Here is a 14,699-nt window from a genome sequence, read left to right on the forward strand (position 1 = left end):
ATAACAGCCGCAAATGCTGCTGCTGCTGCTTTCATAAAAATTCGTGGGATGCCAGATTATTTCCATGCACAACAGGAGCCCTCAGGCTGCGTCTGCAGGAGCTTCTTCCCTCACGTCTCCCACCACGGCCACCGCCGGGGCCGGCTGCGGGAGCCAGGTGGGCAACCTGTGGGCTGGGGGGGTGCCAGGCTCCCACCCTGCTGTCCCCCCCTTGCTGCCTCTGCTGCTGCAGCTGGTTGGGGAGAGCTGGGGTGTGGACGGAGGGACGCACACGAGTGGACACACACACACAACTTTTATAGGAGTTTCTAAGGAACTTTGCGCCAAAATCCCTTTGGAAACCGAGTTCCTAAATGACACGGGAACATCTGACCACCTCTCAGGGAAGGTTGGTGTGTCCCAGCTGAAGCCCCCGCCGCGCTGGTGGCCTGGACAGGGGGTGTTCTCGGGGGGCCACGCGCGGAGGGCCCGGAGGGAGCCGCTGGCAGAAGCGCAGCTGCGGCGCGGTACGCGTTTCTGGGGAGCTTTTATGGAGGGAATGCTGATGAGTAATAAACAAGGTGCTGCCTGAGTCTTGTTTGGAGGAAAGGGGAGGGAGTGGAGGAGCTGGGGGAAAGAAAGGAGCACAAGGAAGAAGAGAAAGAAAGAAATGACCTTGGTGAGTTTTGCTGGCTGCTCTCCAGGTTGCAGGCTGATGCCAGAAAAATCTCCGAGTCCCTTTTGGCTGGAAGTCCGCTCCCTGCATTAGGTGAATCACACACACATTTCTGGAACATTACATGTTCACAGTTGCAAAGCTCACAGTAATTAGAAAAACTACAAGACCAAGGCAGGGGGAAAAAAATATGAGTCACACATGGAAGTGGTGTTATTGTACTGCAGGAGAAGCAGCTTTGCAGCTTTCCAAAGGTAAATGCGCACCAGCCTCCCTCGCTGCCGGGAAGGGCTCTTCACTGCGGCCCTCACCCAGCTGCCAGCACCACCGGGCGAGCGGCGGCTCTGGAAGAGGTCAGAAGACTTTAGGACGTGTCTACAGAGGGAAGCTGAACTGCACTTAGGTAGGGCGTGAGATTCCTGCAGGATGACTCCGGACGACAAATAGCTGTTGTGGAGATAACTCCCAGTGGGGGATGTTCTTGCTCCACACTGTGGGGGACTGCCCACATTAAGTGTTATCCACTTCTACCCATGAATTTAGCATTTCAAAATAAGCTGCTCTTACTCCAGAACAAGAGCTGCCATGCCAGGAGTTGATCACAAGGAGTTATTTCAGCGCAGGCAGGTCTGCAGGGTGCCAGGGGAGACCAGCTGCTGCCACCCAGGTGGCGCATAGGCTGGGAGCCTTCTCCCACCCTCCAGCACATACCAGCAGCAAATGGTGACCTGTTAGTGCTCACTGACTTCAGCGCTGCATCTAGATGCTGCTCGTTTCTGAGAGGAAGGGCGAGCCCCAAACCAAGCCCCTATCTTCAGGGGAGTTTCATAAATCATGCAGACAGTCTCGTTTCCAATGAACTGATGGATGGAGCTTTCATCCCTTTCTTTGCCTGACCCTTCTGCTGCTCTTCATTAACAACACAAAGGGTGTTTTAACCTGGGAGCAAACTGGGCTCTGGTTTGTTTAGTTAACTCTCCTCCTGAGTCATCCCATTTGGCTCAGGAGAAACTGTGCTCCAGGCAGCCTGCCGGCTCTCCCACCCGGGCTGAGCTCCCTGAGCACCGCGGCAGGACACGTGGGCATGCCTGATGGGCGAGCGTGGCATCGTGTCTCGTCCCATTGCATCCCCTCCCATCGTGTCACCTCGCACCGCACCGCACCGCAGCACGTGTCATCGCGCCTGGTGGGAAAGAAGAGCCAGGATCGGCACACGGCATCACCGCGCGTTGCGACACGACGGCCTGGTCTCCGAAAAGGGTGAGCTCACACAAGCCAAAGGATCCGGCTCTTGCTTCAGGTTTAACCACTGTCCAGCTGCCAGGGGCAGCGGGCGCTGCCAGCATCCAGTGGAGACTCCATTTGGAGAAGGCCAAAGAGCAGATTATGCATCAGACGATGAAGTGACGCTATGGACAAACCGCACCGAACACGAAATCTTCCTGCAATACTCCAAGACAGATTGTTACATCCCTCTGCCAAGAAATCAAGCATTCCTGCTAGTCAGGGCTTTCACAGGAGCCCCCTCTGGGACATCAAGTGAGGCTAAGACAACAGTCCAGAGCTTTGCTAGCAAATCATGAGTCCCGAGTGTCTCTCCAGCTGGCAGGACCATCATTGACCTAAATGGCCTTGTCCTCCCTGAAGCAGCTCTGTCAATTTGGCCACAATCCACTTAATAATGTAGCTTGAGTATAAAGATGTATCCAGGCCCAACCACAAAACAGCTGGAGACTGTAGGGTTGACTTAATCCTGGTAGAATAAAATGGGAAAACTAGTGGGAGTCAGCTAGGATGTTGCTGGCTGGGTTTTGAGCAGAGCTGAGTAATAAAAGGGATCAAATGTGTTAGGCACAAGCTGTCTGGAGCCACAGTTGTTGTTGTTGTTTTAACTAATTGAATTTTAGTGCTGGTGAAAGGTACCAGATTGACAGCTCTGGGGAACGGTGTCTGTTACTCAGACCAGGTACAGCACAGGCAGCGAATCCCCTCTTAATCCCCATCTTCATCCAGACATCATACTTTCCTCTTATGGGGAGAGAACATTCAGCCCCTGACACATGGAGACCTTCCCCTCTGCAGCTGGGACCTGAGCCGAGGGGTCTGCATCCCTCCTGGAGATCCCTGGCAGGTCCCTGCCTGACTTTGTGGAGATGCTCCAAGAGTCCCTGGTCAGGGGGAAACACCTTCAGGTCCAGGCAGGGTGGGACAAATGACCTGTCCCATCCCTGCCACAGGGTCTGTGCCGCGGGCAGGGCTGCGTCAGGGTGAGCGGCGCAGCAAAGGCGTCAAGGGGAGTTGCTGCTCATGGTAAGAAATCTAAGAAATCCACTTTGGCTGGCTCCTGGGAAGCTTCTGCCAGAGGACAGCAGACGGAGCTGCTGGGGAAGCTGAAGCTGGGGCCAAGCAGAGGGGAACAAAGCAGAATCCCCAAAAGGGGAGCAGTGTTTGCATCCTTCCCGAGGGTGGCCGGCGCACTGGCACCTGGGCGGAGGGCAGGGACGCGGCCGCACTCACGTGCTGGGTGACTCTCATGAGACAGGGCTGATTCTCACCCAGCTTTGTACAGTGCCGAAGGGTCGGACACCTTGAGCAACGTTTCACCGCTGAAAGTCCAAAAGCCTGGCAGCATCTGCCTTGCCCAAGCCTCTGCCAAAAGTTTTATGCTGGGTTCTGTCTCGGAGGGTGCAAAGGCTGGGACGAGCGCGGGGCAGGCGGTGCCGGGGGCGGACGTGCTGCCTCTCGCACGCACGGGCAGGGATGGGCAGCGCCGCTGGCAGATGCGCTTCGACAAGCGCGCACGGAGGCAGCTGCTTCCCGGAGGAAGGCTCTTAGCAGGGGCACCTTGTCAGCCCTGATCTATAAATAGCTGGGAAAAAGCCTGAGCAGGAAGCAGCGGATTTTAGGAAGGGCGAGGGGAAGGGCTCGGTTTCAGCCTTGCCAAGTCTCGGTCACGCGGGAGGGTGACTCCTGCGCTGGGGAGGACGCTGAAGGCAGCGCTGAGGGTGTTTCACCCTGTGAGACAGGGCTGCGCTCCGCGCTGCAGCTCTTCAGGGCTCCCTTTGAACTCCTCCTGCTGTTTTCCTCTCTGGGCCTGGCAGTGCTCGGCAGGCAGCTCCATCCTCCAGGTGCTAGGGACAAGCTCTGCCTCGGTTTTATGGGAGAGCCTCGCTGCTCATGTGGGTAGAGGCTGTGGAAGTTGTTTAGCAGATGTTAGGAGGGATAAAAGCGCGCAGGTCTGCCCATTTTCAGGCAGGCTGGGACCATCCAGGTGCAGAGGTTTGGGGTATTAAGTTAGCGATCCTGACGGGCACAGGAAATAAATTCTTCGCCGTGCAGGTCCCCTTGCGGCGGTCTCTCTCGCTTAGATTAGATTTGGTTCTGCTTACTGGGCTGAACAGAGCCCTGCTTTGCTTTGCTGTGTCAGTTCCTATACCGTGACCCGTGTCTTACAGGCATTTATTGGGAGCTGGCTGCGGTGTGAGACTTGCAGGATATCAGATTTCCAGCTGGGGCAGCCGCATGGGAACAGCGGCCCTGTTAATAACAAGGTGTGCCCCATCCCTGTCAGTCCCAAGAGGAGGGAAATGAAAACAAGGAAGGATTAAAAAAAGCCATGGCTTTGCTGCATCTTGCCTTAGATTGCTTTCATTCAAGCTTTTGCTATGGAGTTGAGCTGGCTTTTTGTTTTTTAAGTGATCCCAAAATAGACGTTGAGCAGAGCCCTGTGCAGCCCTGCTTTGCAGGCTGCAGCTCAGCTTGTGGCTTGTCCCCAGCACGAGACGTGTCCCCAGCACGTCTCGTCACAGCCGATTTGGGTGCTGCCAGCGCCTGATGTGCAAAGGCAGGGAAGGGGAAAGTCACAACTTTTCCTTTGAGAATAGCCAAGTCAGGGACAAGTACCCAGCTCCTGTATACATTTTTTGTAATAAAAAGATAAACGCAGCCTTTCATATCTGAGTTCCTCCTTTGGGAGGGATGTCTGGGCTGGAGGACATGGGGATCTGCTGTCTTTCAATGTCACTTCAGCAATCAAAGTCCTGCAGACGAAGCTCTCACTTCAGATGCTGAGGGCTCGGGCTGGTAACGACGCGCAGTATCGTCTCTCCACTTGTGGCCAGCCGGTTCTGCTAATTACTGAGCCACTGTTCTCCACAAACCGTGCGTGCGTCAGAAGCCCGGCATCAAGGGGAGCCAGTGTGAGTCAGACTTGAAAGCCCTGACAAACACCACCAGGCTGGGAGCGGGAGCGCCCGAGCTCTCCCGAACCCGAACTGAGCGGTGGCCGATGCGGTGGTGCCGAGGCCCCTCCCTGCCCTCCCTCCACAGGGTGGGGGGGATGGAGCCAGGCGAAGCTCTCTGCGTTAAATCCATCCTGTGCCCTCCTGCAGTTTGGGGCAGAAGGAAACCCTCCGGTCTTGAGCCGACGCTGCGGCCCCGTCGGTGTTGCTGTTCCTCTGGTCTCATGGGTCGGGATACCCCAGTTTCGTGCTTCTCGCTGGCCCCACCAGCGCCAGGTACCCCACAGCAAGCTTCCCACGGCGGCAGGCAGGCGAGCAGGGCCGTGGCAGTGGTGGACAGCGGAGTTACTGGTGCAGGATCAGGCCCCTGCCCCTGCCTGACCTGCGGTTCCCATCCCAGGTAGACGGAGAGGCAGCAGGATCCGGAGAGCTGAAGCAGACACGCAAAACCCAGCACAGCCCGTGCCCCGTGGGGAAAAAAAGATTAAGGGAATCCTTTCCCGTACCCGATCCTAAACCACAGGAAACCTTTTATTTCTGGTCCTGCCGACCAGGGGGTGCTGCCTCCCCGGCGGGGGTGCAGAGAGGGGCAGCAGGCAGCAAGCAGGCAGCAGCGCTCCCCCGTAAACCTGGGCGCTGCTGGTGCTGAGAACCAGAAGAGAATTGAAATGCAGACGGCGGCCGTCTGACAGCTGGGGAGAGGCGTCCCGTGCTCCGGCCTTGCATGCCACCTACGGTTCCTTCGGTGGAGGTGATGCGCGCTTTTGTCTGGCGGCGGAGCCGTTTATTTGCAGTCAGGCAGAGGCATCCGTGGCAGACAGCGATTCCCCAACGGCGTGCTGGTTGTTTGGAGTAGAGCTCCGGTATAAAACCCATGGTAGGTGGCTCTGAGCCACGGCCTGGCTGCGCTTGAGGGAGCGATGCTCTGCCACCCTCCGTGGTGGGTACAAAGCTGGTGCTCCCCTGCCAGAAAGTCTCTGTCGACAGGTTTTGTTGAAGAAAAGAACTGTGTGTGATTAAGCTGCACTGGCAGAAGATAGAGGGGTCGTATCGTACAGGGGCACAGGCCAAGGAGACTTTTCATAGCGGGTGGAGCCCCCGTGCCCTGAACGCCAGCACCGTTTGGGTACCTGACACCAGAACCGGGGGTCAGCAGGCCCTGGTGGGGTGTCCCCCCATGTTCTCATCTGTTCTGGGAACCCACAGCTCATCCCACAGGGCATCCTCCACTCGCCCAGCCCTGAAGTCCTCCTCCTTCAGGGCCAGAGGTGACCCTGAGCTTCAGGGACTGAAATGCAAACCACAGCCTTGAATTTCAGACAGTTCCAGGTTCCCAGTGTTCAGATTTGGGTTTCTGGTTCTCCTTGATAGGAAGACAAACAGCAACTGGATGTTTCAAGGCAGCCCCTGTAGCACTCCCAGCCAGTCTGCAAGTCCCGCTGCTGTCCCAGAGGAACGGGGTCTCTCTCGGAGGACGTGTCCTTCTGTCCCACCGTGGTGTGGCCGTTAGTGGATGCTCAGGGGGAAGGAGCAGATGAACACGCAGAGCAGAGGGAGACACGCCTGCAGCTTGCAGCCATCCAAAGATGCGGACCGCCTCGCTTCTGAACTGCGTCCGGATGAGCCGCCGAGGGCCCTGTGCTGCGTGGGTTGGCCCCTCTCCCTCTCTCCTTTCGGCCCCCACAGCCACCCGTGGCAGCACGTGGAGTGGCCAGTGGGTACTGAGAGGTCTCCCACCAAGTGACTGCCAGGTGGGACCAGGTGCTTCGAGGGATCGGGTGCCTTCAAGCTCACAGAGTGTGGGGAAGAGGTGGCAAACAGAAGAGGATGGGAGAGACAAACAGCTCTGTCCTGTGTGCCAGCACATAGTGGGGGGAGGATGTGCTCCAAATACTAACGACGTGGCAGCAGCAGTTGCTGCCAGAGCGGGAGCTCCTTGATCCCAGTAATACGTAGCTGATGGAGCAGAGCCGAGAGTCCAGGCCGCATCCATGGGAGCCATTGAGTTTGTCTGACCACGTCTCACCTTCTGACTCTCTGCACAAAGATGCAGTGATTTGGAAATCTGAATTCTGCAGCCTGAACTTTATCATCCCCACTACTTCTGCCTCACTGCACTTAGAGAGGACAGCATCCCGATAACAGTGCTGGGCCATCTGAAAAACTCTTTCTGCAGCAATAAATATGGGAAGGGTGCTTCCAAGCAGTCTCCCTTTTCTGGGAGATGAAGGACACACGATCAACACTGTGGGAGACAGTGTTTAATATTTATTAGACTCTTGTCAGGATGTACCCAGAGGCACCACTGAAGAGCAGCCAACCGGTGGCCACAGGGCAAAGGGTCCCCCCAAAACGCTGGCAGGAGGGTCTGGGCAGGGAGTGGGGGCTGGCTGGGCTGGGTGAGGTGACACCCTCGCCGTGCCCTGGCTCCTGCCTCTCTCATCCAAATGCAAGGTTGCCTTGGAGACACTGGGACATGATCAGTGCTGGTGGCTCCGACGGCTCTGAGACTAGCGCGAGCTCTTGCCTCCAAGGTGAGAGGGGCCCCTGCTGCCTTGCTGCATGGTGCTGAGCCCGGGGCAGGCGCTGGCCTGGGACCTGTGCTCCTGTTTGAGCAGCATCACCCAGCAAGGGATCCCCCCGCTCCTCACCAGGCACTGCCACCCCTATCAGCTATCAGCCTACCCCTCCCTGCAGCCCCCCAGGCCTGAGGATGGCACAGGACCCCTCTGTGCACCATTTCAAGTGTCAGCCCCGCTCCGGTAGCCCCCACCAGCCCCCACGCCGGGGTCCCGCTATGCCCTGGGGTGTCCAGGCCCTGAGCAGCGAGGGCTGATTATTGCACGGGTGCAGCTGGCAATCCTGAGATGCCCCTGCGCCCCGCAGAGCCTCCGAAGCCATCTCTGTCCTGCATTAGAGATCTAAGCTCAAAGAATAAGGGTAATGGACAGGAAATTAGAGATAAGTAGGTGGTTTGACAGGATTAGGGATAAGCAAAAGAAACATAATTATGTGATAGCTGCTATCGGACAAGGGCTCCTTCGAAAGGGAATGTAAATGACCTAAAAAAAGCACTACACCAGATCAAACAGCTACACTTTGCAGATAACAGCCCAAAAACACAGGGTATAAATATTTATCACAAATGAATTCTCCAAACACTCCCTGCTCACGATCACGTTAACAATAGATGGGATTGAGGATAATAAAGGCTTTTCACAATCTTTTTTTTCCTTTTTTTTTTTTTTTTTTTTTTTTTCCTGGGGCTTTTATACACATACAGCTGTGTGTATGTGTGTGAGAGATAGGGAGTGTGCCTGTCGGTGTGTGCAGGGGATCAGCGCCGGCGGAGGGGGAGTTTGGGGGTCCTGCACTCCTCTGGGCTCCTCGGCAGCTCCGCGTCCTTGCCAGCCGCTCTGCCGATGCCTGCGCTCGCTCCTCTGCCACCTCCGTGGCTCTGAGCATCCCAGGGAAAAGGAGAACCCAGCCACGCTCCTGGGAGTCATCGCACCCCGACATCCTGCACTGTACCTATGACGGTCCAAAATATTGGGGTACAGCTTTGCCATCTGGGTGGTCAGCAAGGAGGGCACCGACGGCCACTCCCCGGGGAAGTGCTGGAGCCCTGAAACCTGGCTGGAGCCTGGACGATTCCTGCTGCTTCTCTCTCCTGAGCAGGGAGGGGGAAATTAATGATGGTGGGCACGTTCCCGGGGAGGCGCTGGGAAACCTGCGCCTCGCCTGAGAGCTGCCGAGCCCGCCGAAGGCGTGCGGCTCTCCTGCGTGGAGCTGCGGCCTCAGAGCGACCCCTCCGCAGCCCCCAGCACGGCCCCCCCACGCGCTGCCCCTCAGACAGCGCCCGCTCTTCTCCCTGATTTATTCTGCTTGTTGTTATTTATTTAACAAGAGGGGACACAAAGCCTCCATAACCTGGGCTTGCAAATTACTGAAGCCCAGGAAATGAAAACTCCACGGCAGCATTAATTGGAGAGCTTTTTAATTAAAATCAGCTTGTTTCCCGATCAAAGATTAAAGGAAGGAAGAAAGCTGAAAGAAAAAAATAATAATAAAACAATTCCCTCCCTGCCCCTCTCTGGCATTCACGAGGTGCGGGCTGAGCACCCTGCGTCATCCCTGCTGCTTTGCTCTCCTACCTTTTGATTTATATTTTTTTTCCCCACAAAATCCTTTTTTGTCTCCTCTTTCTACCTGACTTCATCCTCATCTGCTTCTCTTCTGTCTGTCCATTCTATCACACTCACACCAGCCCCTTTGGCATCGTCCCTCGGCGCTTGCTGGGGCACCGTGGGGGCTGCCTGGGCAGGGGGGGTTGAGGGTGGCTGGGAAGCAAGGAGGGGAAACTGCTGGGGCAGAGCTGAGCCTGGTGTTTCCCCCTCTGGTCTTCATTTGCTAATTGCACTGAGCAGATGAACAGCAATGACTTCTGGAGAAGCCCTCTCACAGCTTGGCCTTGCAGCTGCACCCTTGTCCCCTGTCCCCGTCCCCGCAAGCACTCCTGCCTCTGCACACAAACCTGTCACGGTGAGCAGGGGGGTTGCCCAGGGAAGAGTTATTCTCATCTGGACTTCTTTTTGGGTTTGAGAATTCAGTTCTGGCAGAGGAGTTAGCACTGCCTAAAGACTGAGCTGCTGTGACTAAATGGCATTCAGTGAGGCTCAACAAAGTATATTGCTAACGAAGACAAATATCTGTTGCTTTGGAAAGGCCTGTGTCCTCAAGGCTGCTGAGAATCACCGTGGAGGAAAAACCAGGCAGAAAAGTGAGAATGAAAACAGGAAATTCTTCCATCAAATTTTATGAATTGGCCAAAAAGCTGCTATTTCTTAAGTCAATAATTTTGGTCAAAGATCCTTTTTTTTTTTTTTTTTTTTAATGACGATTGGAACTGAGCACAAAACCCCAGGAACAGGAAACAGCCAAGAGAAAAGATGAGGAATTGATAGTAACGGAGATAGATGGGAGACTCTGAAGTTCAGAAAATTGTGGAGAGAAGGTGAAGGTGTCAAGGAGAAATCTGCGGCTGGCTGGGCTGTGGACGCTGAGGAGCAGTTAAGAGCGTTAGGCAGGGGGAGTGCGGCGGCAGTGGTAGAGGCTCATTCCTAAGAGCAGCGGCGGCGCTGGCAGCGGTGCGGGGAGGGCAGAAGTGCTCAGTCAGCATCTTTGCGCTCCCCTGGAGCGGTGGGATGATGGTTTGCTGTCATGCAAGGCTGCCGAGGTGCACTTCGGTCCGCTGTCAGCCACCGAGGGTTGTTGCATTCCTAGAAAATAAATGTTTTGGAGCAGCTTGGCCTCAGCCCCACGAGCGCTGAGGCTCCCGCGTGTGGGGGGAGCCCCCTCCCATCGCCGGCGGCACCGGGGACGGGGTCCAGGGTGAGCGCTGCATCCTCCATCCTCGCAGAGAGCAAAAGGGGCAACGTGGCCTCGGCAGACGAGGGGAAAAAAATGATGTGGGATTTAATTGAGGAGGAATTAGTGTCAGTCAGCACAGCTTTATGGAAATAGATCTTGCCAAACAAACCTGATTTCATTCTGTAATGAGATTAGACTTTCGGTTGCAGAGGTGGCTGTGCAGATGTAACCCGCGGGGGTCTGGCTGGCTCTGCTGGGGGCTGGGGAGGAGGTGGGGGTCCTTTTGGAAGCCCCCACCTATTTCTATCACCCGCTGCTCCATTGCACGTTGAACCTCTCGGGTGGAAACAGAGACCAGGCGATGGAGAACAGCGGGGATGAGCCGGAGGAGGGATCCGAGTGGGAGCTGCGGCACGGGGGGGCTGCTGGGGGGGCCATTTGGATGTGACATTTGTGTGAGCCCTATCCTGTGTGTTGCCTCCAGTTCTGCTGCCTGTTTTTAAAAACCACTGAAAAAAGGAAAGGGTCCAGAAAAGAGCCACAAAAATGGCTGACAAAAATGCCTTTGTTGTGCAAGCCTGTATTAGTGCATCAGCGTGGGTTTAGGGAGATTAGAGGGGATACTAAAAGTCTGTTTATCTAGCGGGGGAAAGAGTAATGGAAGGGCTGAGCAGAGGCTGAGCCTGGACAAGGTCATGGTGGGAATATTAGTGAAGGACGTTCCCTTCTGGGCGGAGGAAGGTGGCAGACTCTCCATCTCTTGGGGTCTCCTTCTCCAATCCACATGTCTGTGCAGCAGAGATATTTTCCCCAGCCACTTACCAGGCGCAGCACAGAGTAAAACAGAAAAGTTGCTAAAGGGAGGGGGTGAAGCAGGAGCATCGCCCGCATCATGGGACAGTGGAAGGGCAGCCTGGGGCAGAGGTGGTGCTGTCACCCTGGCCAGGAGAGGAGCAAAGCTGCAGCCAAGGGAGATGCTGCTACATCTCCACAAGGCTCAGCCGTGTCCCAGCCTGGGCTGTCGCCCCGTCCTGTGGGAACCCTCCTCACAGCCATCAGCTCCCCATTTCTCCACCACTGAGGTACTGGGTGCATCCCTGCCCTCTGCACCGTGGAAAACATTTGATGGGCATCACTGAAAGTCAGGAGAGATGGACATCCTGTGGCTAGATGGTCCGAAGGCCCCTTTGGCTCGCAGACCTAAAGGTAACAGTGCGAGGGGTTCATTAAACGCTGAGCCCAGGAAACCTGAGCAGTGCAGAGCTCTCCTCTGGAGGACCCTGGATGTGGCCCAGGTCTCCATGGGGGCCCTGGAGCCCAGACACAAGCGGTGGGGCGAGGAGCAAAGCCCCATCCTGCTGTTACATCTGCGGTGAGGAGGGGAGCGAGGGGTGGGAAGTGGGGATTTCTTATTAACTTCTGGGAACTGGAGCTCTTCTCTGCATCAAGGATATTATTTATGTGCACGAGATGCAGGCTGATTATGAGAAACATATTGATTGAGGTTTCACAGCTACTGAACACAGTAGATACGTATCAGTTACACCACAGCCCAAACCTGTATCAATGTGTTTCTAATAATCAGCTGGCATCTCATTAACATAAATAGCTGTCTTCTCCCATTTGGGAGAGCGGCTCCGTGGCTTGCTAACTGCACATTACCCAAATGCCAATTGCTTATTAGAACGATCTTTCTGCAGGTCTACATCCCGGGGAATGAGGGTGTAGTAAGACATCACTTGTTAACATAGTTGTTAGACCTTGGTAAATATGTTTCTAATCAGCAATTAGTACTTAATTAACGTGCTGAAAATATAATTTTCAATCTAAATTAAGCTTTTACTGGAAATCTGGAAAGAGAGGTGGGAAGATGCAAGCAAGTGAAGCCCAGGCGATGAGCTGAAATCAAAAGGACACGTTGGAAAGAAGTCCTCCCCCTGTGCTCGGGACAAATTTTTCACCTCGTGTCGATACAGCTCCAGGAAGAATGTTGTTGGTTGGGAACTGTTGCCAGCAGCAGCAGACCAAAACCAGCCATGCAGCCCCGCAGCCCGCTGTAGCCTTGCGAGGCAACAAGCTGGGGCACCTCGGTGGGACCCCCCAGCCATGACCTGGTCCCTCTCGTGTCCTTGGGTGCTACGGCAGGTCCGGTGGTGGCACCACGTGGGTTCAGGAAGGTGGATTCAAGATGCTCCTTAACGCACCACATTAAAATAACCTCCGTGATGTGTTTCTGTTTTCCTCCAGAGGAAATGTCAGCACCCCTGCTGCCATCTCTGCCTTCCCTCCGTCAGCACATTTTTGTTAGACTTCATTCTCGTTTTTCCTTCCTGCAGTCAACCCTCCTTCTCTCGCGCTTCCCTCTTTTCCTAATGACAGCCAGAGCCACTGGCGGCCCCAGCCCCGACGCCCGCTGGCCCCCACGGCATCGCTGCCTTGCACACAGGTGTGGGGATTCAGGGCTTTAATCTCCAGCGCTGTGTGTTTGTCCTTTCGTTTCTCAAGTGGTTTGAGGGAATCTTGGCTCGGTGGCCGGATCGTTAATGCAGAACAAACAACAGGCTCTTTAGGTCCTTTTCAGCTAATCACCATTGATCCGGGATGACCTTTCTGTCCCTCCCCTAATCCCAAATCTGGATGCCCGTTTGCATTAAGGCACCTCGGAGGGAAGGTATCAGAGGAGATGGATAAACCCTCGGTGCTGGGGCTGCCGGCCGTGCTGCGGGGGCAGGCTGGGGTTATTCCTCCCTTTTCCGAGCAGGCTGGGAGCAGAGATGCTGCTGCCTGCCCAGGGTGCAGCTGGGGTCCTCCTCTCCCTGCAGAGGTGGTGGGTGCCCACCCCATCCCTGCAGGCAACCCCAGAGAAGTTTCAGAATCAGAGTATTAGGTAGAGTTTGACAGGTTTTACTTCCACGACACCAAATTTGCAAAGAAATACAGCTGCATTGTGAGGAGAGAAATAAAACCGTTTGGGAGCGTGAGTTAAATTCCAGCAGTTCTTACCCCGCTGGAAGTGACAGAAATGTTCAAATAACCAAAATGTTTTGAAATGCAGTACCGTAAGGGTTGTTTTTTTTCCCCCATGTTAAATCACAGGTTTTATTTCAAATGAATGGCTCAGATTTTAGAGAGGAAAAAAAGAGTAAAGTAATCCGAGCAGTAAACAAAATCTAGTTCAAGAGAGGTGGTGTGGGGTTGAGCGGAGGTGCTGGTCTTTGCTTTCCTGTGATAAATAGATAAAAGGAAGGCGTGGATGAGCTGCCTGGGACTGGGCTGAGCAGAGCTGGCATCTGCCCGAGAGCCCGACCCCGGAAGGGAGCCTTCGCTGGGGACACGCCGGCCTGCAGCAGCCTGGCGAAGGTTTGTCCCTTCATGACTTGCAGACAGGTTCCCTGAGCCTCCTCCAGAGCTTTTCCCTGAGTTTTGGCAGGAGACACACTCTGCCTCTCCAACATCTCCCTCGGGAGACATGTGACATACGAAGGAACCGGCGTTGGAAGCTCCCGGGGGCGTTTGGGATGGGCTGTGCTCCTCGCTGCCTGGGCATCGCACGGTCCTTGTCCCCAGTGCCCCTAGAGCCACCCCACTGAGGCGACACGTGCCCCCGCTCCCCCAGCACCCTGCCCTCACTCCCTGGGGGATACACATGCCTGGGGTGCACGTCCCGCCTGCCCAGTTCATAGCAGCAGGCTTGCAGCTCCTCCATCCACCCCCCTCCCCACTCTCTTCCTCAGCATTGGAGGCAGAGTCCCCTCTCCCAGTAACCTCCTAAGAAAAGCTGCCTTTTTTTCCCCTTTTCTTGCTGCACTTTAGCCCTTCTGACTACAAAAGGGCAACCGTGCCCCCGTTTGCACCCCAGCAGTTTGCAATCATCGGAGTATTCACAAAGCTGTTGAAGGAGCACAGCCTGCAGCTGCGGCGAAGGGTGCGAGTCCTCGCTGGAGCCGCGGGCCAGGCAGGACACTGCCTCTGCCCGTCTTGCTCTCTGGGGCTCCGGGTGCTGATTAAAGCTGGGAGCAAGCAGCGCAGCCATAGGGTTATTTCAGCTTCTCTGACAAGCTGCCTGCCTTGAGCTGTTCGCCTTCCTCTGAGCCTCTGCTGTGGCTGTGCACAGCCTGTTGCAGCATCTCCTCTGGGGCCTGGGGCACCCCACAACCTGCTGCAAGGGCTGCAGAGGGGACAGGATGGAACTGGGTGACACCTGTAACCCCCTTGTCCCTGCTTACCTTGGATTTGAGCTTTGTCAGGATTAAACCAAGCCCTTACAGCAGGCAGCTGCCAACCCACTGCTGAAGCGGGTTTGGTACTGCCTTAAACACTGCTGGGCATGGGGGTTCAGGGGGCATCCCACAGCACCCACACAAGCAGAGGGGCAGGGTCCCTGCCCCAACTTCTCCCCCAACATTTCTCATGCAGACCTGATGAGGAGGTGG

The sequence above is a fragment of the Athene noctua genome, chromosome 11 (assembly GCF_965140245.1).
Source record: "Athene noctua chromosome 11, bAthNoc1.hap1.1, whole genome shotgun sequence".
NCBI lineage: Eukaryota > Metazoa > Chordata > Aves > Strigiformes > Strigidae > Athene > Athene noctua.